This window comes from Arachis hypogaea, chromosome 15, assembly GCF_003086295.3.
Source record: "Arachis hypogaea cultivar Tifrunner chromosome 15, arahy.Tifrunner.gnm2.J5K5, whole genome shotgun sequence".
In the NCBI taxonomy this organism is placed as follows: Eukaryota; Viridiplantae; Streptophyta; class Magnoliopsida; order Fabales; family Fabaceae; genus Arachis; species Arachis hypogaea.
Window position 1 is genome coordinate 59,983,996 of NC_092050.1, and position 24,881 is coordinate 60,008,876.

Consider the following 24,881-nt stretch of genomic DNA (forward strand, 5'->3'; position numbering starts at 1 on the left):
ATATCTTCTTCTCATTCATCCATTAAAGTTGTAATTGATGGTACCAAGATCTAAATCTCCATTGGTCGTATTCCGGTGTATTCTCTTCCACCTCAGGTTCTTTTTCTTTTCTCCGTTTGGTTCTTGAGGAAGAGGCCATGATCACTTGATTGGTTGATCTTCTTAGAGGTTAATGGGTTTGTGAAGAATATTGGAGGTTTTGATTTGCTCTTGAGAAGGAAAATGTTTGAGGCTGAGCTTATATGATGAAAAGTGATAAATGAAATGGAGTTTGAATGGTTGGAGTGCAGGGAGTGTGCAACTCTTCAGTTATGTGCATGGCTTGAAAGTGGTGTGTTATAGTTACTTAAATGAACAATGGAGGGCTGGGATGCAATTGGATACTATGCAAATCAAAGGTGTGCATGTGAAGGTAAATGAGGACAAAATTTGTTTCTTCAATGATTTTCAACGTGATCATTCCAAGAAGTGGGCAGATTCACTTTTTGAGGCATGTGATGGAATTTTGTCCTCATGCTATGCTCTCCCTTTGTCTTGTCTCTTTCATTGAGTGTTCTTTGACCACCTAACCATCACAACAAAACAACACAGATCAACATTATCAAACCGTGGCAAGAATACTTCCTTTATTAACAACTATGTGAACTCTCATTCCTTATATCCATTTTAACCGTGACTTTTCTTGGAGGACACCAAACTTAATGTTTGGTCATATAGTTTAAAAATGTTTCTTCCTCCAACTAGTGTTCTTGAAATCCCAATGTCACTCTTGGTTAAATATTTATAAGAAATGCTTTCATTATAATTTTTCTTTTTCTCTTTTTTTTTCTTTTTTTTTTCATGAAGGATCAATTGTGTCCCTTAATCAGTGCATCAAGGTTTGATGAACACCAAACTTGTCTCTTGTTAAGGGGTAAATGTGAGATGCCAGTAGTTAATCACAATTGATGCCTTCATCACAGAATATGATTTCTTTTCAATTGTAAAGTCTCAGAAAGTGATAACGTATGATCATTGGTGCATGATTTTTAATTTTCATGAAAAGAAAAACACCAAACTTAGTGTTTGGTCATATGCTTCATCAGGATAACTAAGCATATAGTATGAAAATCTTTGTAACACTGGTTTGGTGTGCTTGAAGGCACACCAAACTTTAGAAGTCTTAGCATATGTTTCAAAACAGTGCATGCATTCATTAAGTACGTTCATGAAAAGAAAAAAAATCATGCTCAGGTGATCATAGCTTATTGAATTTAAAATGACATAAATCTTAAATCATGGGTTGCCTCCCATGGAGTGCTCTTTTATTGTCACTAGCTTGACACTGGGGCTTTCTTTTATGGTGGTTGATGATTGTAGTGCCTCAACTTGTCTCCCCTGACTGTGATCCTCCTCTTTGTTCCTTGGTGTTCAATTTCAGCATGCTCTAATGAGAGTATATTGCTAACATTGTAGTAATCATCAGTCTGTTGGCTTGCTCCTAGTTGTTGATAAATCAATTGCACTTTATCACCTTTGGAAAGCCCTTCTGTTGGAATTTTTCTGTTCTTCCTACCCTTTTCTGTTTTGTTTCTGCGCTTCTTCTTTTCTTTTGTTGATCTTTCTTCTTTGGCCGTAGGCTTACTTTGGAGATTTCTATTCTTGGTGGCTAATACTCCAACATCCTCTTGAATTTCTGCATCATTCTGCACAATCTCTTGCCCTGGGAGGTTGCTGTTACTTGTCTTATTACTTCCTTCCTTCAACTGTGAGTCTTCCTTGCCGAGGTCCATATAATCTTTCTTCTCATCACTGAGCTGTGTTTCTGGTAATACTCTCAGAGTGACACTCTCATCATGCATTCTGAGAGTTAATTCACCTTGCTCTACGTCTATGATGGCCCTAGCAGTGGCTAAGAAAGGTCTCCCCAGTATGATGGAGTCACTTTCATCCTCATCTGAATCTAGAACTACAAAATCTGCAGGGTATATGAATTTGTCTACCTTGACTAGAAGGTTTTCAATCACACCCCTGGGGTATACCATTGACTTATCTACCAGCTCTAGAGACATCTGTACTGGTTTAACTTCCTTTATACGCAGCTTTTTCACCAAAGAGGAGGGAATTAAGTTAATACTTGCTCCTAGATCGTACATTGCCTTAGTGATGGTTAATTCCCCAACGGTGCAAGGCAGCAAGAAGCTCCCGGGGTCTTCAAGCTTAGGAGGAAGCCCTTTTTGAATCAAAGCCCTGCATTCCTCAGTAAGTAGTATGGTCTCTTTCTCATCCCAACTTCTTTTCTTGTTGATAAGCTCCTTCAAAAACTTGGAATACAGAGGCATTTGCTCAAGTGCTTCAGCCAAGGGAATGTTGATCTCCAGCTTTTTGAAAGTCTCAAGGAACTTATGAAAATGTTGGTCCTTAGTCTCTTTGCTGAACCTCTGGGGATATGGCAGTGGAGGTGTGATGCTCTTTCCTACTTGCTGCTGTCCCTGAATCACTTCTTTTGAACTGTGTGGTTGGTTGTTCTTCTCTTTGAGTTTCTCAGTGCTCTTGTTTGGCATCACAACTTGATCCTTGGCTTCATCTGCCTTTGTTTGCTTTTCATCTTCTATTGGTCTTTTGCTGCTCTCTACTTGCTTCTTTGTAGTGTCATTGTTGCTCATCAATGTTCTCCCACTGCTTAATTGTATCGCCTTGCATTCTTCCTTAGGATTTGGGATTGTGTCACTCGGCAGTAAGCTTGAAGGTCTCTCAACAGAAATCTGCTTGGAGATTTGCCCAATCTGCCTCTCTAGGCTCTTCATGGAGGCTTCATGGTTCTTGGTTGTCATTTCCTGGTGTTTCCACATTTTGTCTATCAAGGTTTCCATGTTAGTGAGTCTTTGAGATTCAGGTGATGCTTGTGATGGGTTGTGAGATGTGGATGGTAGATGGTAGGCATTTTGGTTGGTGGGTTGGTTATTGGATTGGTAATGGTTGGGGTTGGGGTAGTTATTTTGAGGTTTTCTGTAAGGGTTTTGGTTAGTTTGCTGCTGGTTGTGGTTTTGGTTATTTCTTGAAGTGTTTTGGTTTGAGTTCCTCTGCCATGGTTGTTGGTTCTGGTTGTGATTATCTCCCCATCTGAGGTTTGGGTGGTTCTTCCAGGATGAATTGTATGTGTCACCATACACTTCATTCTGTCCAAAATTTTAGTTGTGCATGTACTGGACTTGTTCTTACTGTTGCTCCTCTTGAGTTTCTTCATTTTGCCCCCATGTGGATGATGGTTGGCTTGTGTTAACTGCTGCAACTTGGAGGCTATCAATCCTCTTGGCTATTTGCTTAAATTGTTGTTGAATTTGCTGCTGCATCATCTTGTTTTGAGTCAAGATTGAGTCCACTCCTTCTAGCTCCATTACTCCTCTCCTTTGTGATGGTTGGCGTTGCCTTTGATGCGCAAAGAAATACTGATTATTAGCCACCATGTCAATAAGATTTTGAGCTTCTTCTGCAGTTTTCATCAGTTGCAATGATCCTCCAGCTGAGTGATCAAGTGCTTCTTGAGCCTTTAGAGTGAGTCCTTCATAGAAGTTCTGTAGCTTGTCCCACTCAGTGAACATTTCTGGTAGACATTTCCTCAGCAGAGCCTTATATCTCTCCCATGCTTCATACAGATTTTCAGCATCCAATTGCGTGAATGTCTGCACCTCAGTCTTCAACCTGATGATCCTTTGAGGGGGGTAAAACTTGGCGAGAAACTTGCTCACCAAATCATCCCATGTGTTAATGCTTTCCTTCGGAAATGTTTCTGGCCATTGAGTGGCCTTGTCCCTGAGAGAGAATGGGAATAACAACAGCTTGTATATGTCAGGGTGCACTCCATTGCTTTTAACTGTGTCACAAATTCTCAAGAAAGTGGATAAATGTTGATTTGGATCCTCCAATGGTCCTCCCCCAAACGAGCAGTTGTTTTGGACCAATGTGATGAGTTGTGGCTTCAGTTCAAAGTTATTTGCATTGACATTAGGGGTGAGAATGCTGCTTCCACAATGTCTAGCATTTGCAAAAGTATAGGAGGCCAGTACTCTCCTCTGTTGTGGGTTATTGTTAACCCCTCCTCCTGGATTAGATGGATCTCCTTCCATCTCGTGATATTCTTCCTCAGATTCTTCCTCTCCAACAGTATTTTTCCCTCTTTCAGCTCTTCTTAACCTTCTAAGAGTTCTCTGGTCAGTTTCAGATAAAACAGGAGTGGCTCTCCCTGTACCTGACATGCAAACAAAACAAAAGAAACACTACCAGTAACACTTCAATCTATTGCTAGAATGAAGTTTAGTTAGCTTAAGCAAAATTTCAAACAGTTAGTGGGTTAATCCAAAGTTAGAGAAAAATAAAAATGCTAGATCTAGATCTCCACTTCACTTAATCATTGTCAATCTATTTCAATCCCCGGCAACGGCGCCAAAAACTTGATGTGTGGAAAATGATCCAACACGAAACTCACCGGCAAGTGCACCGGGTGGCATCAAGTAATAAAACTCACGGGAGTGAGGTCGATCCCACAGGGATTGAAGGATTGAGCAATTTTAGTTTAGTGGATGACTTAGTCTAGCGGATCAAGAGTTGAATTGAGTGGTTTATATTCGATAGAAGCTAAATTGCATGAAATTAAAAGGGAGAGGGGCAATTGGCAAGAATTTAAAGTGCAGAGAAATTAAAGAGGCTGAATCTTAAAGTGCAAGTAATATAAATTGCAGAAACTTAGATTGCAAGAAATGTAAATTGCAGAATCTTAAAGTGCAAGAAATGTAAATGGCTTGAATTATAAAGGGAATTGGGAATTGGGTTTGCAGAAATTAAATAAGGAAAAGTAAAATGCAATAAACAAAAAATTAGAAGATGACTTGAATTAAAACATATCTAAAACGGAAATGAGAAAAAGCTTGGTGTAGCGACGAAATAAGGAAATTGAAATTGAAAACTGTAGATCTCAGGACTCAAGAGACTAGATAGCTGAGTCTAGATCCCACTGCCTTCCTAGATCCAACAAGAACGATGCAATCGGAAATAAAGAAAAGTAAGTTGCAGAATGAGTAGAAGAAGAAGCAATTAACAGAAATGGAAATTCAATTATGCAGAGATTTAAACAAGATCTCAAGGTGAGATTGAAACAGAATTTCTTCAATTCTCCACCCAAGATCCAAAACAAGAAAAGTAAAGAGTGCTTAGCAAGAACAAGGAAGAAGAGAGATCAATTCTCCTTCCCAATTCTCTAGAATTCTAAAGCAACAATTCAAAAATGTAAAGGTGAGCTCTCTGTAAGTGTTCCCAATTCTCTCCAAAGAAAAGCTCTCTTAAAACTTAAATCCTAAGCTATTTATACACTTTCTTCAAATGATCTTCAAGCCTTGAATTGGGCCTTTGCTCTTGATGGAATTGGGTTGGTAAAAGCCTCTGTTGATTGCTCTTGGAGTTGGAGAGAAACCCATTGTGAACTGGGCCAAGAATCACAAAAGCTTAAGTCAAAGTTTGAGGCAAACTTTGGCTTAAGCTTTTTATACCAGCTGCCCTCCTTTTGCTGATATCCACGTTTGAGCTAAAGTTTGAGGTCAAACTTTTAGCCAAACGTGGATCCCCTTGTGTACATGTGTGGCGCCAATGTTTGCCAAAAAGCTTGAGGCAAACGTTGGCGCAAGCTTTTCTCCTCCAGGGTGTTGGTTTTGTGATGCCAACGTTTGCCAAAAAGTTTGAGGCAAACGTTGGCTCAAGCTTTTTCCTCCAGGGTGTTTTCAACTCTTCCAAAAGTTTGAGCTAAAGTTTGAGGCAAACTTTGGCTCAAGCCTTTTTCCTCTAGGGTGTTTTCAACTCTTCCAAAAGTTTGAACTAAAGTTTGAGGCAAACTTTGGCTCAAGCTTTTTGTTCTCTCTTGCTCCTAGCCATTCCTTCTTTCTTCAACCTTCTTCAAAACTCTTTTCACCTATAATCAATCAATCAAAACAATCAAAGCTATGCTCCAAATCATGAGATTGTGTTTCTTTCATAATATATGACAATTATAGCACAAAATCTCATGAACTTGCATTAATTCATCCATGGTTGATTGAATCAAAGGAAATATGAAATTCTACCCAATTGGCTTACTTAAGGCTCAAGAAAGTGCATAAATCAATTGAAAATAACTAAAAAAAGACTAGTGAAACTAGGCTAAGATGACTTGTCATCAATAACCCTCAACCACACTCACAAGCCTTCTACCACCATTTACCGCCATATGACCCTAACCCATACCCACCATACCAACCACCATATGAACCATGTCTAGGACAATCACCTTTCCAATACCAATACTCCCATGAACTACAAAATCCATACACACCACCTCAAGAAATTCACCAGTATGAACCACCTTCCAATTACAACAACCTTCCCTCAAACAATGAGTCTTCTCTTCCACCACCACCTCTCGATGAAGCCTCCATGCTGAAATTTAAGAGATCTTAAATCTCTTATCTTAAGGCGACAAGAGGAGGATGAAAAGCAGTTTGCGGAGTTAAGAGCAACAATAGCTACCATGGTAGAAGCCGTCGGTAACATGGTCTCATCCCACCTAAGTCTATGCGATCAAAGCACTCCCATTGTTGAATATGGAGAATTCACCAAGGAGCTTAGTGAGGGAGTGAGCTTGAATCTCCATGGTGAAGAGGAGGAGTTAAAGCAAGAAATGCAACAAGAGGAGGAGGTAGAGATTATTGAACAAGAGGAAGTATTGGTTAGAGCCTTAGGATATGTTGAGTATATAGAGGAATCACAAATTGAAGAGCCCTCTTCCATGGAGTTTGAAGTTGACGTTGAAGAGGAGAGTGCACAACCTCCAAGACACAATATGATTGAAGAATTAGAAGAAGTGTTCCAATCAATAGGCCCTCCTATTTATGATGATTCCATACCAACATATGATCCTTTTGAGCTTGAGGAATCCTTCCCCACTATATTTGGAATTGATGATGAGGTAGTTTTTACTCAACCTCCTATTTATGATTTGGGTGATGGGAAAGAGCTAGAGGACATTGGTGAAGAAGAACTTGAACTTGAGGAAGCTTGGCAAGAGGTAAAGCTTGAAGAACCTTGCTAACCGGTAGAAGCCTCTAGGAGAGGATGGACGGGAGTGGAGTATGCTTTGTCAAGATCGTTAGGAACTCCCCCACCTAGGTTGTCATCTAATCCTTCATTTGAGTGGGTAAAACTTCTAACTCTTAGCTTTATTATCCCACTTGAATATGGTTTGCTTGAGACGAATGGCCAACTTAGGGCGCTTTGTGGAATTAAGCGTAAGAGGAGGATGTTTAGTGGTTGGCGTTGTAAGTCTAGGCTCATTATGGTTGGAAGCTCAAAATTGAGGAGCATGACTTGGTGTAGTGCTCAATTGAATAGGTCTGGGAGGATGGTTTGGTGCTTCCATGAGAATTCATCTCTCTTGCCACCCGGAGGAAATCACCATGATCAACTCAAGGACGGGTGTGAAAACAAAGTATGGGATCCCGGATCGCACAAGAAAAATTAACTTTGGGAGCCCATGGTTTGTGAAGAACTACAGCAAAGCTTGGAGTTATTAACTTTGAATGATGAAGCACAATGGAAGTCCAAGCATTGGTGGATGTTCAAGAATGGATTCAAGCACAAGCCACCTTGATGAGGATCTCCCCATAAATCCAACTTAAAGACAATAAACAAAAGTGCTAGGTGGGAGACACCCCACCATGGTAACATCTTTTCATTTTCTCTTTTGTAAATATTGGTAGTCTAGGTTTAATTTCATGTTTTGTTTAGTTAGTTGAGTTTAATTGGGAGTCTAGTAGGTTAAATAAGGTTTTATGATGTTTTAGTAGCTGTTTGGAGGCTTGGAATGCTTGGTTTGGTGCAAAAACATAGAAAAATTTTGAAAAACAGAACACCATCCACGCGCACGCATGCTTCACGCGTACGCATGACCTAAGTTTTTTTGGCCATCCACGCGCACGCGTCATGTACGTGTACGCGTGGATTGAATTTTTCCACTTCCCATACATTCACCCAAGAGTTATGCCTGAAGTGTGCCAACTTTGTACCCCAGGGCACGCGCACGCGTACCTTGCGCATACGCGTCGACTCTCTACTTTGTCATGCACGCGTACACGTCAGCCGCGCGTACGCGTCGCTTCCATTTCATCAATCCACGCTTACGTGCACATGACGCGCATGCGTGGATTGCCCTGTTTCACACACCTTCTTTCCTTCTCTTCTTTCCATTTCTTTCCTTCTTTTCTTCTCTTTCTACCCCTCAATCATCACCCAACACTACCAAACACCATCTATAACCACTTCTTTTAGTTAGTTAGTTAATTGTTTAATTAGTATATTTTCATTTTGTTTTCTATTTTTCTTTATAAGTGTTAAATTATTAATATTGTTTACTGTTTCTTGCTACTGATTATTGATGAGATGTTATTTTAACATCATTATTTTTAATTTTTATTGTTGGATTTAATTGTTGAGGCTATATTTTGTTACTTGGCTTTGAGTTTTTATGTTTAACATTTGTGAGCACCAAGTGAATGTTACATTGCCTTCAAGCTTCTTAACTTTTTTGAATTGCATGTTTTGGCCACCATGCATTCATCATCTATTGTTAGGCAATTGTACATTGTCAATGCATTTTTTTAGGTGATGCTTGTTTATGATTGACCCTTATTCACATCACTTATTTCATGCATTGAGATTGTAAAGTTGTGAAATTAGATAGAAAGCTTACCTAGTGACATATTTTTGAGCTTTGTGGAGCTTTGTGGGCCATGCTTGCTATGTGATTGATTTCCACTTCTATCTTCTTTTTCTTAAGTTCCATAACATCCATGTGTTTCACCTCTATGTCACTTAGGTATTGCAACAACTTCAATATGTGTCATTGATTGTTGTGTGAGTTTCATATACCATTTCGTTCACTAAGTCTACCTACACATCAATCAATGTCCATGCATTATCCAATTTCACAATTGCTTGATTAATTGCTTGAATGCTTTCATGCCTCTTCACTACTTGTTTGGTTGACTTAACCTACAAGTCTTTTGAAGTATTTCGAGCACACTAGAATGAGTGAAGTGCATGTTTTCTTTTGTGTAATTGTGACATAACTTTTTGTACTAGTGTGTGTGTATTCTAAACCGCGCGCAATTTTAGAACCCACGCACCTATCTCTCATTATTGTCACACCAATTCACCCACTCAATTCTAGTGATTCACCTCATTCTAACAATTTATGCTTCCTAGATTTTGTATGTTTTCATCTTACGGTGTCTATTTTGTTTTTCATGATTGATGCACCATAAGCAAAAACGGAAGCAGAAGAAGAACACGCAGCATCGGTTGACCTACCAGCTGAAGATAGCAACTAGGAAAGTCGCCGTACCCCCTTGCTCATCTTTGGATGCACCGAGGACGGTGCAAACTTTTAAGTGTGGGGAGGTCGTCTGACCACTCGGCGTTTTTGGGTAACAAGTTTCTAATCCCAACACTTTTGTATTTCATTTTAGGGTTTTTGGTTGCATTGCATATGTATATATTAAGCTTAGTCAAAATTATGATATTTTCCAGGAATTTTATCTATAGGGCACCCCAATTGATTGAAAAAAAAATTTAGAACTTGCTTGAATTATACAATTGTGGATCATGTTTTTGAGCTAAGAACAGAAGTGTGTGATATTTGAGCCTAATTGTGTGGCTACATCATATAGCCACTTATTTTCATTCTTGTGTGCATTATTCTCTTCCTATGATTGTAATCTTTGATTTGTTTGATTCTTTATGTCCATTATTTTGTGTATACATGCATTTATATGATTGAGGCCATTGTTTCAAATAGCTCACTTACCCAAATAGCCTACCTTTTATCTTCCATTGTTAGCCAATCTTGAGCCTATGCTTAACCCATTTGTTCTTAATTGTAGCACATTACAAGCCTAAGTAAAAAACAATAAATATTCCTTAATTTGAATCTTTGATTAGCTTAGGCTAGTGAGAGTGTTTATCATTTGATTTTGGGGAAGTTGGGAACATTGGGTAGAGATAAAAGTATGTTTACATTTTTGTTGAAAAATTATGGGAATTGGGTACATACTCATGTATTAATCATGTGTAAACCATATGCATTGATGTTCTTGTATATATTTTAGTTTGAAAAGAAAAAAATTATATAATAATAATGATAAAAATATATATATTTTGAAAATTGAGAAGAACAAAAAGAAAACATATATATATATATATATATATATATATATATATATATATATATATATAGAGAAAGGAAAGTAAAAGAAAAGCAATAAAAAGGGAACAAAAAGCCCCAAAGTGAAGTTCAATAAGAGTCAATGCATATGTGTGGTGATCAAAAAGAGAATATATGAGTGTGTGTGAAAAGTGAAGAATGGGTAGTTAGGTTTGTTTAGAATTGTATAGGTTGTCATAGATTAGGTGGGAAGTTTAAGTTAATCAAAGATTCAAATTTCAAGCTCACTTGACCATATACATCCTACCTTGACCCTAACCCTAATACAATCCATGGAAAAGTCCTCATGATATTTGTTTGCATGCATGAATTAATTATTGATTGTTAGATGAAAAACAAATCTTGGAAAACATGATTAGGAGAGAATTGAGTGAATCAACCCCATACACTTGAGTGACTAGAGCAGATACACATCTGGTGAGGGTTTGATTGCTCAATTACACGTTTCCACCCATGATCATCTCTTTTCTTGCAAGTTTGTAAAATCTTTTTAATAATTCAATTCAATTGTGGGCTTGATTTGACTGCTATGGCTTTAGTCCTTATATTTATATATGTATTCTTGGAAGTTGACTTATTTTGACCAAGCAGTTGCATTCATTTGGATAGATTGCATGTAGATAGATTGCATTTAGTTAGTTTACATTGAATAAGTATTGATACCCTTTGCTTCTTTCTTGATTTTAGCATGAGGACATGCTTAGTTTAAGTGTGGAAAGATTTGATAAACCCCGATTTCGTGATTTATCTTGTGCTTTTTTAGGGGATTTTACCGCCTTTTCCCACATTTATTCAATAAAATAGCATGGTTTTGTAATTCTCCCTTGATTTGTGCTTAATTGTAAAAACATGCTTTTTAGGCCCTTAAATTGTTGATTTTGATTCACTTAAATTCCATTTGATGCCTTGATGTGTTTGTTGAGTGATTTCAGGTTCATAAGGCAAGTATTGGATGGAAAATGAGGAGAAAAGCATACAAAGAGGAGAATGCATGAAGAATCAAAGATTGGGAATGCATCAATGGGCGCGCACGCGTACAAGGCGCGCATGCACAAAAGTGGTTTCGCATAGAGACGCGCACGCGTACATGACGCTGAAAGAGCGGAAGATTGATGGTTTAGAGATTATAATAAACTCTCGTTGTAAGTATAGTTACTAAACCAAGCAATCAACCTTTCTTACAAACGTTTTGGGTGTCACAAGTAACAAACCCCTTTTAAAAATTGTTAACCAAGTATTCAAACCTCGGGTCGTCTTCTCAAAGAACTGCAAGGAAGTATGTTCGTATTATTGGCTATAAAGGTTGTAATCGGGGTTTAGAAGGTGACAAGCAAGTGATTTGAATGGCAAGTAGAGTAAATGGCAATTAAAATAAATAAATACTGTAAAGCAAACTTCTGGCAAGGAAAGAGAAATTAGAAGTCCAACTTAGTTATCTCTCTCAACAATAATGAAAGTTGAATCTAAATTCCACTTAGTTAACCTTTACTAAAGTAAAGGAAAGTCAAGGGACTAATTAGTTTGACCTTCGAATCCTATTTATTTCCTAAGAAAAAGTTGGGATTATTGAAGTTCAGTTTAATTAGGAAGATAACGATTATCAATTATGCTGAGTTTGATAACTGTTGAGTTACTGATTTCTTAACCAAGACCAAAAAGAGAAAAAGTAAATTGCTGGAATAAAATATCTTCAGATTGGAAACAATGGTAACACAAATTAAAGAGAAATCAATCAATAACTGAAATACCTCAATTATCATTATTAATTCAAATCATAATATGGAAAGGGTTTATAAGTCAAGTTGGCAACATTTATAAGTACGCATAAAAGCATTAAAGTAAATATTAAACCTGGATCGAGAGTCACTCTTACAAACTAAGAGAAGTCCTAAATCCTAATCCTAATCCGAAGAGAGAGAGGAGAGAACCTCTCTCAAACTAAATCTAAATCATGGAAAGTGAAAATTGGCGAGCTCTCTCTTTGAATGGATGCATTTCCCCACTATGTAACCTCTGGTCTATGCCTTCTGGACTTGGATTTGGGCCAAAAAGGGCTTCAGAATTCGCTATGAGCGTTTTCTGCAATTTCTGGTGCGTGGCCTCTGTCACGCGTCCGCGTGGGTTACGCGGTCGCGTCATTCGGAGCATTTCTTTGCCACGCGGTCACGTCAGTCATACGACCGCGTCATGTGCGTTCTGCTTAAGGCGCACGGTCACGTTAGTCATGCGGCCGCGTCACTGCTGATTCGCGCTTGGCGCGCGATCGCTTCGTTCATGCGATCGCGTGGATGCCAGTTTCTTCAGAAGCTCTGTTTTGTGCTTTCCTTCCATTTTTGTATGTTTCCTTTCCATCCTTTAAGTCATTCCTACCTTAGAAGATCTGAAACTACTCAACACACTAATCACGGCATCGAATGGAAATAAAGGTAATTAAAATAATTAATATTAAAGCATAGGAAACATGTTTTTCACATACATCACATAATAAGGAAGGAAAAGTAAAACCATGCAATTAATATGAATAAGTGGGTGAAGGATTGAATAAATTATTCAAATTAAGCACGAAATATATCAGAAAATATGGGTTTATTAACCTCCCCACACTTAAACAATAGCATGTCCTCATGCTAAAGCCAAGGTAAAGAATAAGGTAAGGTTAAAGTGGTGGAATGTTATGCAATGCAACTTATTCTAAATGCATCTACCTAAATGAGTCATGCAGTTCCAATTTATCCACTCATATATAAAGCCTACATGTAGTCAAATTAATTTACATCCTCAAGGAGTCATATATATATATATATATATATATATATATATATATATATATATATATATATATATATATATATATATATATATATATATATATATATAGCCAACCCTTAAATAATAAAGCATTTTAGCAAATGAGATGGGAAATAAAAATATTGTACAAACTTGCAAAACAATTAGTAAATTAAGCACAAATATATGTTGATGAGTTATTGAACCCTCACTGAATTTTGTGTTTACTTTCTAGTCACTCAGTGTTTATTGGATTTATTCACTCTACTTTTCTTTTTATTCTTACTTCCTATAACTTTGTTCTTCATCTAACCAATCAACAATTATAGAGTACAGTCATACCAAAAGTCATGAGGTCTTTAATTAAGGTTGTAACGGGGCCAAGGCAGAGGTAAGGATATATGTATAAGGCTAAGGGAGCTAATAAGTGAATCCTTAATTAGACTAAGATCTCACCTAACATACATATTTAGTAGAACAAGCTTCTTTACCAATTTTCCCATATTATCCCACTTGTTGTTACATGCTCATGTTTCAATTTTATTTTTATCCCATGTGCATTGCTTTTATTTTGCATTGGGGAATTCTTTTGTATTCCCTTTTATTAAATGCTGAAAAATAACTTTTTTTTAATGCACATGGTAATTGAATCACTTTAATTTCTCATGAGCATGCTTCCCAATTTTTCTGAATTATTTTATTTCTTTCAACTTTTCTACCTTTTATTTCTATCATCCATGTTCCCAATAGGTTTCCCACATTTTAATCTATTCATAATTTTCTATCTTAAGCTAACCAAGGATTCAACTTGAGATTTTATTTTGTTTTTCTGCTTAAGGCTAGTAGTAGGGCTAAATAGAATAAAAGGGATTTTAAAGGCTCAAGGGGGCTAACAAGGGTGATGTGAAAGGTAGGTTATTTTGGGATAAGTGAGCTAAAATCAAATGATGGCCTCAATCATTCTTTTGGCATGTATCTATATTCTATAATTGGACATATAGATTAAAGCAAAGTAAAGAACATCAGAATAAAAAGAAGCGAAACACACAGGAATGAAATTATGGTTTGAATGCAACCATACAATTAAGCTCAATATTCACATGCTGTGTGTTCTCTAACTCAAGCATCATATATCATTCATATATGTTATGCAGGTTTAGTTAAAAATTCCCATTATTCTCATAAAAAAATTATTTAGGGTATCCTTTAAAGTTTTAATGTTCCTCCTTGATGAAATGTTGTCAACTTAACTATATGATGTAATGCTATATATACAAGGTTTATGGATTTAAATCTGTTATGTTCAATTTCCTAGCTTACTTCCTTTTTATATTTTTCAATTTAACTATGCTATCTTATGCTAAAAAGGGTAAACTATACTAATTAATCCACTAATAAGTCAAAATTGTGGTGCACGAAATTGTGATCTCTGGTAATGGCTCCAAAAACTTGGTGCTCTAATCTCAATTCATAATTTGTCACAACTTCGATACAACTAACCAGCAAGTGCACTGGGTCGTCCAAGTAATAAACCTTACGTGAGTAAGGGTCGATCCCACGGAGATTGTTGGTATTAAACAAGCTATAGTCACCTTGTAAATCTCAGTCAGGCGGATAATAATTGATTATGGAGTTTTTGAAAATAATACTAATTAAACAGAAAATAGGGATAGAAACACTTATGTATATCATTGGTGAGAATTTCAGATAAGTTTATAGAGATGCTTTCGTTCCTCTGAACCTCTGCTTTCCTGCTGTCTTCATCCAATCAGTCTTACTCCTTTCCATGGCTGGCTTTATGTAAGGGCATCACCGTTGTCAATGGCTACATCCCATCCTCTTGTGAAAATGATCCAAATGCTCTGTCACAGCACGGCTAATCATCTGAGGTTCTCGATCATACTGGAATAGGATTCACCCTCCTTTTGCGTCTGTCACTACGCCCAACACTCGCGAGTTTGAAGCTCGTCACAGTCATTCAATCCCTGAATCCTACTCGGAATACCACAGACAAGGTTTAGACTTTCCGAATTCTCATGAATGCCGCCATCAATCTAGCTTACACCACGAAGATTCTGATTAAGAGATCTAAGAGATACTCATTCAATCTAAGGTAGAACGGAAGTGGTTGTCAGGCACGCGTTCATAGGGAAGGATGATGATTGTCACGTTCATCACATTCAGGTTGAAGTGCAAATGAATATCTTAGAAGCGGGATAAGTTGAATTGAATAGAAAAACAGTAGTACTTTGCATTAATCTTTGACGAACAGCAGAGCTCCACACCTTAATCTATGGAGTGCAGAAACTCTACCGTATGAAAATACATAAGTGAATAGAGGGTAGGCATGGCCGAGTGGCCAGCCTACCATGGAGGTCTAGAGATCTACAAATGATCAAAAGATGTCTAATACAATAGTAAAAAGTCCTATTTATAATAAACTAGCTACTAGGGTTTACAGAAGTAAGTAATTGATCCATAAATCCACTTCCGGGGCCCACTTGGTGTGTGCTTGTGCTGAGCATGAAGTCTACACGTGGAGAGGTCATTCTTGGAGTTGAACGCCAGCTTTTGTGCCAGTTTGGGCGTTGAACTCCACTTTGCAACTTGTTTCTGGCGCTGGACACCAGAATTGGGCAGAGAGCTGGCGTTGAACGCCAGTTTGCGTCGTCTAAACTTGGGCAAAGTATGGACTATTATATATTGCTGGAAAGCCCTGGATGTCTACTTTCCAAAGCAATTGGAAGCGCGCCATTTTGAGTTCCGTAGCTCCAGAAAAGCCATTTTGAGTGCAGGGAGGTCAGAATCCAACAGCATCAGCAGTCCTTCTTCAACCTCTGAATCTAATTTTTGCTCAAGTCCCTCAATTTCAGCCAGAAAATACCTGAAATCATATAAAAATACACAAACTCATAGTAAAGTCCAGAAATGTGAATTTAACATAAAAACTAATAAAAACATCCCTAAAAGTAACTAGATTCTACTAAAAACATACTAAAAACAATGCCAAAAAGCGTATAAATTATCCGCTCATCACAACACCAACATTAAATTGTTGCTTGTCCCCAAGCAACTGAAAATCAAATAGGATAAAAAGAAGAGAATATACTATAAATTCCGAACTATCAATGAAACATAGCTCCAATCAGATGAGCGGGACTTTTAGCTTTTTGCCTCTTGAATAGTTTTGGCATCTCACTTTATCCATTGAACTTCAGAATGATTGGCTTCTATAGGAACTCAGAGTTCAGATAGTGTTATTGATTCTCCTAGTTTAGTATGATGATTCTTGAACACAGCTATTTTATGAGTCTTGGCCGTGGCCCTAAGCACTTTGTTTTTCCGTATTACCACCGGATACATAAATGCCACAGACACATAATTGGGTGAACCTTTTCAGATTGTCACTCAGCTTTGCTAAAATCCCCAATTAGAGGTGTCCAGGGTTCTTAAGCACACTCTTTTTTTGCTTTGGACCTTGACTTTAACCGCTCAGTCTCAAGTTTTCACTTGACACCTTCACGCCACAAGCACATGGTTAGGGACAGCTTGGTTTAGCCGCTTAGACCAGGATTTTATTCCTTTAGGCCCTCCTATCCACTGATGCTCAAAGCCTTGGGATCCTTTTTATTTGCCCTTGCCTTTTGGTTTTAAGGGTTATTGGCTTTTTGCTCTTGCCTCTTGGTTTTAAGAGCTTTTGGCTTTTTCCGCTTGCTTTTTCTTTTTTCTTTCTAATTTTTTTTCGCCTATATTTTTTTTTCTGCAAGCTTTGTTCTTTGCTGCTTTTTCTTGATTCAAGAATCATTTTTATGATTTTTCAGATTATCAAATAACATGTCTCCTTATCATCATTCTTTCAAGAGCCAACATATTTAACATTCATAAACAACAACTTCAGAAGACATATGCACTGTTCAAGAATACATTCAGAAAACAAGAAGCATTGTCACCACATCAATATAATTAAACTAAGTTCAAGGATAAATTCAAAACTCATGTACTTCTTGTTCTTTTGAATTAAAACAGTTTTCATTTAAGAGAGGTGATGGATTCATAGGACATTCATAACTTTAAGACATAGTTACTAACTACTAATGATCATGTAATGAAGACACAAACATAGATAAACACTTAACAGAGAAAACGAAAAACAGAGAAAGTAAGAACAAGGAATGAGTCCACCTTAGTGATGGGGGCGTTTCCTTCTAGAGGAACCAATGATGTCCTTGAGCTCTTCTATATCTCTTCCTTGTCTTTGTTGCTCCTCCCTCATTGCTTTTTGATCTTCTCTTATTTCATGAAGGATGATGGAGTGCTCTTGATGTTCCACCCTTAATTGTCCCATGTTGGAACTTAATTCTCCTAGGGAGGTGTTGATTTGCTCCCAATAGTTTTGTGGAGGAAAATGCATTTGAGGCATCTCCGGGATCTCATGGTGATGAGCTTCCTGCGCCTCTTGAGCTCCATGAATGGGCTCTCTTGCTTGCTCCATCCTTTTCTTAGTGATGGGCTTCTCTTCCTCAATGGGAATGTCTCCTTCTATGAAAGCTCCAGCTGAGTAACATAGATGGCAAATAAGATGAGGAAAAGCTAGCCTTGCCATGGGGGAGGACTTTTCGGCTATTTTGTAGAGTTCAAGGGAGATGACTTCATGAACTTCTACTTCCTCTCCAATCATGATTCTATGAATCATGATGGCCTGATCCACAGTAACTTCAGATCGATTGCTAGTGGGGATGATGGAGCGTTGGATGAACTCCAACCATCCTCTAGCCACAGGCTTGAGGTCCAGTCTTCTTAATTGAACCGGCTTGCCTTTGGAGTCAATCTTCCATTGAGCTCCTTCCACACATATGTCCATGAGGACTTGGTCCAACCTTTGATTAAAGTTGACCCTTCTAGTGTAGGGGCGCTCATCTCCTTGCATCATAGGCAAGTTAAACGCCAACCTCACATTCTCCGGACTAAAATCTAAGTATTTCCCCCGAACCATTGTAACATAATTCTTTGGATTCGGGTTCTTACTTTGATCATGGTTCCTAGTGATCCATGCATTGGCATAGAACTCTTGAACCATTAGGATGCCGACTTGTTGGATGCGTTTTGTTAGAACTTCCCAACCTCTTCTTTGGATTTCATGTCGGATCTCCGGATACTCATTCTTCTTGAGCTTGAAAGGGACCTCAGGGATCGCCTTCTTCTTGGCCACAACATCATAGAAGTGGTCTTGATGAGCTTTGGAGATGAATCTTTCCATCTCCCATAACTCGGAGGTAGAAGCTTTTGTCTTCCCTTTCCCTTTTCTAGAGGATTCTCCGGTCTTAGATGCCATCAATGGTAATGGAAAAACAAAAAGCTTATGCTTTTACCACACCAAACTTAGAATTTTGCTCGCCCTTGAGCAAGAGAAGAAAGAATAGATGAAGAAGAAGAAGAAAATATGGAGAGGAGGGGGGGAGGTGTGTTTCGGCCAAGAAGAGAAAAGAGAGTTGTGTTGTGTGAAAATGAGGAAGAATGGAGGGTTATATATAGGGAAAGGGAGGGGGGTAAGTTCGGCCATTTAGGGTGGGTTTGGGTGGGAAATTGATTTTGAATTTTGAAGGTAAGTGGAGTTTATGAGGTAGGTTTATGGGGAAGAGTGGATGGATGTGAGTGGTGAAGAGGTGATGGGGAAGAGAGATTGAGGTGATTGGTGAAGGGTTTTGGGGAAGAGTGTTTATGGGATTGTGTGAAAGAGGGGTGAGAAGAAGTAAGTGGAGGTAGGTGGGGATCCTGTGGGGTCCACAGATCCTGAGGTGATCCTATGGGATCCACAGATCCTGAGGTGCTTAAGGATTTACAACCTTGCACCAAATTGGGCATGCAAATTGCCCTTGCACACAATTCTGGGCATTCAACGCCAGATTGGTGCTTGTTCTGGGCGTTGAACGCCCATTTGTTGCCCATTTCTGGCGTTGAACGCCAGAACCATGCTTGTTCTGGGCGTTCAGCGCCAGCTCTTCTCCAGGGTGCATTTCTGGCGTTCAAACGCCCAGATGCTGCCCATTTCTGGCGTTCAGCGCCAGAACCATGCTCTGTTCTGGCGTTGAACGCCCAAAACATGCTTCTTACTGGCGTTTAAACGCCAGTAAGGTCTTCCTCCAGGGTGTGATTTTTCTTCTACTGTTTTTGATTCCGTTTTCAAATTTTTTATATTTATTTTGTGACTCCACATGATCATGAACCTAATAAAACATGAAAAAAAATGAAAATTAGATAAATAAACATTGGGTTGCCTTCCAACAAGCGCTTCTTTAATGTCAATAGCTTGACAGTGGGCTCTCATGGAGCCTCACAGATATGCAGAGATTTGTTGAGACCTCCCAACACCAAACTTAGAGTTTGGATATGGGGGTTTGACACCAAACTTAGAGTTTGGTTGTGGCCTCCCAACACCAAACTTAGAGTTTGACTGTGGGGGCTTTGTTTGACTCTGCTTTGAGAGAAGCTTTTTATGCTTCTTCTCCATGGATGCAGAGAGAGATCCTTGAGTTGTAAACACAAGGTTGTCCTCATTTATTTGAAGGATCAATTCTCCTCTGTCCACATCAATCACAGCTCTTGCTGTGGCTAGGAAGGGTCTTTCGAGGATGATGAATTCATCCTCATCCTTCCCAGTATCTAGGACTATGAAATCAGTAGGGATGTAAAGGCCTTCAACCTTTACTAACACGTCCTCTACTTATCCATAAGCCTGTTTTCTTGAATTGTCTGCCATCTCTAATGAGATTTTAGTGGCTTGCACCCCAAAGATTCCCAGTTTCTCTATTACAGAGAGGGGCATGAGGTTTATTCCTGAACCAAGGTCACACAGAGCCTTAAAGATCATGGTGCCTATGGTACAAGGTATTAAGAACTTTCCAGGATCCTGTTTCTTCTGAGGCAATGTCAGTTGATCCAGATCACTTAGTTCATTGGTTAACAAGGGAGGTTCATCTTCCCAAGTTTCAATGCCAAATAGTTTGGCATTCAGCTTCATGATTGCACCAAGAAACTTGGCGGTTTGCTCTTCAGTAACATCCTCATTCTCTTCAGAATAGGAATACTCATCAGAGCTCATAAATGGCATAAGGAGGTTCAATGGAATCTCTATGGTCTCTAGATGAGTCTCAGATTCCTTTGGTTCCTCAGAGGGAAACTCTTTATTGATCACTGGATGTCCCAGGAGGTCTTCCTCCTTGGGATTCACGTCCTCTCCTTCCTTTACAGGTTCGGCCATAGTGATCAATTCAATGGCCTTGCACTCTCCTTTTGGATTTTCTTCTGTATTGCTTGGGAGGGTACTAGGAGGGATTTCAGTGATCCTTTTACTCAGCTGGCCCACTTGTGCCTCCAGATTTCTAATGGATGACCTTGTTTCATTCATGAAACTTACAGTGGCCTTAGATAGATCAGAGACTAAGTTTGCTAAATTAGAGGTATTTTGTTCAGAGTTCTCTGTCTGTTGCATAGTGGATGATGGAAAAGGTTTACTATTGTTAAACCTATTTCTTCCACCATTATTAAAGCCTTGTTGAGGCTTTTGTTGATCCTTCCATGAGAGATTTGGATGATTTCTCCATGATGGATTATAGGTGTTTCCATAAGGTTCACCTAAGTAATTCACCTCTGCTATTGCAGGGTTCTCAGGATCATAAGCTTCTTTTTCAGAAGACGCCTCTTGAGTACTGTTGGATGCAACTTGCATTCCATTCAGACTCTGAGAAATCATATTGACTTGCTAAGTCAATATTTTATTCTGAGCCAATATGGTATTCAGAGTATCAATTTCAAGAACTCCCTTCTTCATAGGCGTCCCATTACTCACAGGATTCCTCTCAGAAGTGTACATGACATTTTAGCTAATTCAGACAGACCATCATAGAATATATCCAAGATGGTCCATTCTGAAAGCATGTCAGAAGGACAATTTTTAGTTAGCTGCTTGTATCTTTCCCAAGCTTCATAGGGGGATTCACCTTCTTTCTGTCTGAAGGTTTGAACATCCACTCTAAGCTTGCTCAGCTTTTGAGGAGGAAAGAACTTGGCTAAGAAAGCCGTGACCAGCTTGTCCCAAGAGTTCAGGCTATCTCTGGGTTGAGAATCCAACCACACTCTAGCTCTGTCTTTTATAGCAAAAGGGAAAAGCATGAGCTTGTAGACTTCAGGATCTACTCCATTAGTCTTAACAGTATCACATATCTGCAAGAATTCAGTTAAGAACTGAAAAGGATCTTCAGATGGAAGTCCATGAAACTTGCAGTTCTGCTGCATCAGAGAAACTAATTGAGGTTTCAGCTCAAAATTGTTTGCTCCAATGGCAGGAATGGAGATGCTTCTTCCATGTAAATTGGAATTAGGTGCAGTAAAGTCACCAAGCATTCTCCTTGCATTATTATTATTTTTGGCTGCCATCTCCTCTTCCTGTTCGAAAATTTCTAAAAGGTTATCTCTGGATTGTTGTAATTTAGCTTCTCTTAGTTTCCTCTTCAGAGTCCTTTCAGGTTCTGGATTTGCTTCAACAAAAATATTCTTGTCCTTGCTCCTGCTCATATGACAAAGAAGAGGGCACAGGAAAAATAATAATAGGGATCCTTTATACCACAGTATAGAAGTTCCTGTCTGAGTGGAAGAAAGGAAGGGGACAAAGAATGTAATGTAAGGAAAGAAACACAAGGGTGAGGAGAGCAGAGATGTGAGGTGAGGAGATGTTAGTAGATGAATAAATAAATAGAATAAGATGAGAGAGGGAAAATTTTGAAAATAATTTTTGAAAAAGAGTTAGTGATTTTCGAAAATAGTTTTTGAAAAAGGTTAGTAATTTTCAAAAATAAAAAATCAAAAATTAAAATAATTAGTTAATTAAAAAGAATTTTTGAAAAAGAGGGAAGATATTTTCGAAAATTAGAGAGAGAGAGAGTTAGTTAGGTAGTTTTGAAAAAGATAAGAAACAAACAAAAAGTTAGTTAGTTAGTTGAAACAAATTTAAAAATCAATTTTGAAAAGATAAGAAGATAAGAAGTTAGAAAAGATATTTTAAAATCAAATTTTGAAAAAGATAAGATAAGAAGATATTTTTGAAAAGATATGATTGAAATTAGTTTTGAAAAAGATTTGATTTTAAAAATCACAATTAATGACTTGATTCACAAGAAATCACAAGATATGATTCTAGAACTCAAAGTTTGAATCTTTCTTAACAAGTAAGTAACAAACTTGAAATTTTTGAATCAAAACATTAATTGATGAGGATATTTTCGAAAATTATGAGATAAAAGTAAGAAAAAGATTTTTGAAAAATATTTTTATAATTTTCAAAAATAAATAAAAAAATGGAAAAGATTTGATTTTTGAAAAAGATAAGATTTTTAAATTGAAAATTTGATTTGACTCATAAAAATAACTAGATTTTAAAAATTTTTGAAAAAGTCAAATCTAATTTTCGAAATTTTATGAGAGAAAAAGGGAAAGATATTTTTTGATTTTTGAATTTTTAATGATAAGAGAGAAAAACATGAAAGTGATGCAATGCATGAAAATTTTGGATCAAAACAATGAATGCATGCAAGAATGCTATGAATGTCTAGATGAACACCAAGAACACTATGAATGTCAAGATGAACATCAAGAACTTATTTTTGCAAAATTTTTAATGCAAGGAAAACATGCAAGACACTAAACTTAGAAATCTTTAATGCTTAGGCACTAAGAATTCAAGAATACATATGAAAAACACCATATAACACAAAACAAGAAAACATCAAGATCAAACAAGAAGACTTACCAAGAACAATTTGAAGATCATGAAGAACACTATGAATGCATGAATTTTTGAAAAAAATACAAGATGAATATGCAATTGACACCAAACTTTCAACTTGACTCAAGAAACATGAAATATTTTTGATTTTTATGATTTTATGATTTTTTTTGTATTTTCGAAAATTAATGTGAAAAAGAAAAATAGGGATTCCAAAATTTTTAATATGAATTCCAGGAATCTTATGCTCTTTAGTCTAAAGCTCCAATCAAAGGGTCAGGCATGGCTTAATAGCCAGCCAAGCTTTAGTATGTAACTCAGACATGACACGCCTAACATGCCCTATCCAGAAGAATTAGACATGGCTTTACAGCCAGCCAGGCTTCAACATGCTTCATGAAACACTAGAATTCATTCTTAAAAATTCTGAAGAAGAAATATATTTTTTTTAAAACATTTTTTTTTTAAATTTTTCGAAAACAAAGGAGAAAATTTTTGAAATATTTTTGAAAAAAAATTTTTTTTTTGAAAACTTTGTGAAAAGAAAACGAAAAGAGAGTTACCCAATCTGAGCAACAAGATGAACCGTTAGTTGTCCAAACTCGAACAATCCCCGGCAACGGCACCAAAAACTTGGTGCACGAAATTGTGATCTCTGGTAATGGCTCCAAAAACTTGGTGCTCTAATCTCAATTCATAATTTGTCACAACTTCGATACAACTAACCAGCAAGTGCACTGGGTCGTCCAAGTAATAAACCTTACGTGAGTAAGGGTCGATCCCACGGAGATTGTTGGTATGAAGCAAGCTATAGTCACCTTGTAAATCTCAGTCAGGCGGATAATAATTGATTATGGAGTTTTCGAAAATAATACTAATTAAACAGAAAATAGGGATAGAAACACTTATGTATATCATTGGTGAGAATTTCAGATAAGTGTATAGAGATGCTTTCGTTCCTCTGAACCTCTGCTTTCTTGCTGTCTTCATCCAATCAGTCTTACTCCTTTCCATGGCTGGCTTTATGTAAGGGCATCACCGTTGTCAATGGCTACATCCCATCCTCTTGTGAAAATGGTCCAAATGCTCTGTCACAGCACGGCTAATCATCTGAGGTTCTCGATCATATTGGAATAGGATTCACCCTCCTTTTGCATCTGTCACTACGCCCAGCACTCGCGAGTTTGAAGCTCGTCACAGTCATTCAATCCCTGAATCCTACTCGGAATACTGTAACGGCCCAACTTCCAGCATGTCATGATCATACTAAAAGTTGAACGTTACCAACTTGTTTCCCCAACTTAAGTAATATTTAATAAATTTAAGCCTGTTTGTTGTTAACACCTCGCGAGTTTCGAGTAATTTTTTTAAAACAATAGTAGTTTAGAGTCGCATATATAGAGTATAACAACGAAACATGAGTACACACATTCAAGGAATTGTAGAAGGCAATACATAGAATATCACACCACAATATACATCATAATGCAGAAGCAGCTCAGTTATACTAGTAAGGAATTATAACACAGCATCCTTCAGTTAGTGACTCATATAATATATACACATATATACATAAGACGTCCCGGGGCCTGGCCTGTCCAAAAGCCCCTAAGCTGGCACCCAGGCTAGGCTAACTCTATGACATGCCTATTCCCTCTGAGCATGCTAGTACAAGTGAGGGAAACACTCTAAGGTATCGTGGTTAGAATGGACGCCTCAAAAGTCTCCTCGTCTCTGATCCAAAAGCTCCTCACAGAAAACCGTTGGGTAGGTGATGATGCCTGTTCGCTGGTGCCCCATCTGGCTCATTGCTACCAGAAGAGATATCATCGATCTCAGGGTCACGTACTATATAATTACGTACACAAGGTGCCGCACATCGGATGTAATACTCGTAGCTGCACACTGGGTCGTCGTGGATGTACGGATGATTAATCTCGTAGGGCAGGACTCCCGTGTCCATCTGAAGAGGTGTAAGGGGTAAGAACTGGGGAGTTCTTAGTAAGATCGGGGTTCATAGTTAAGTCCATTTAT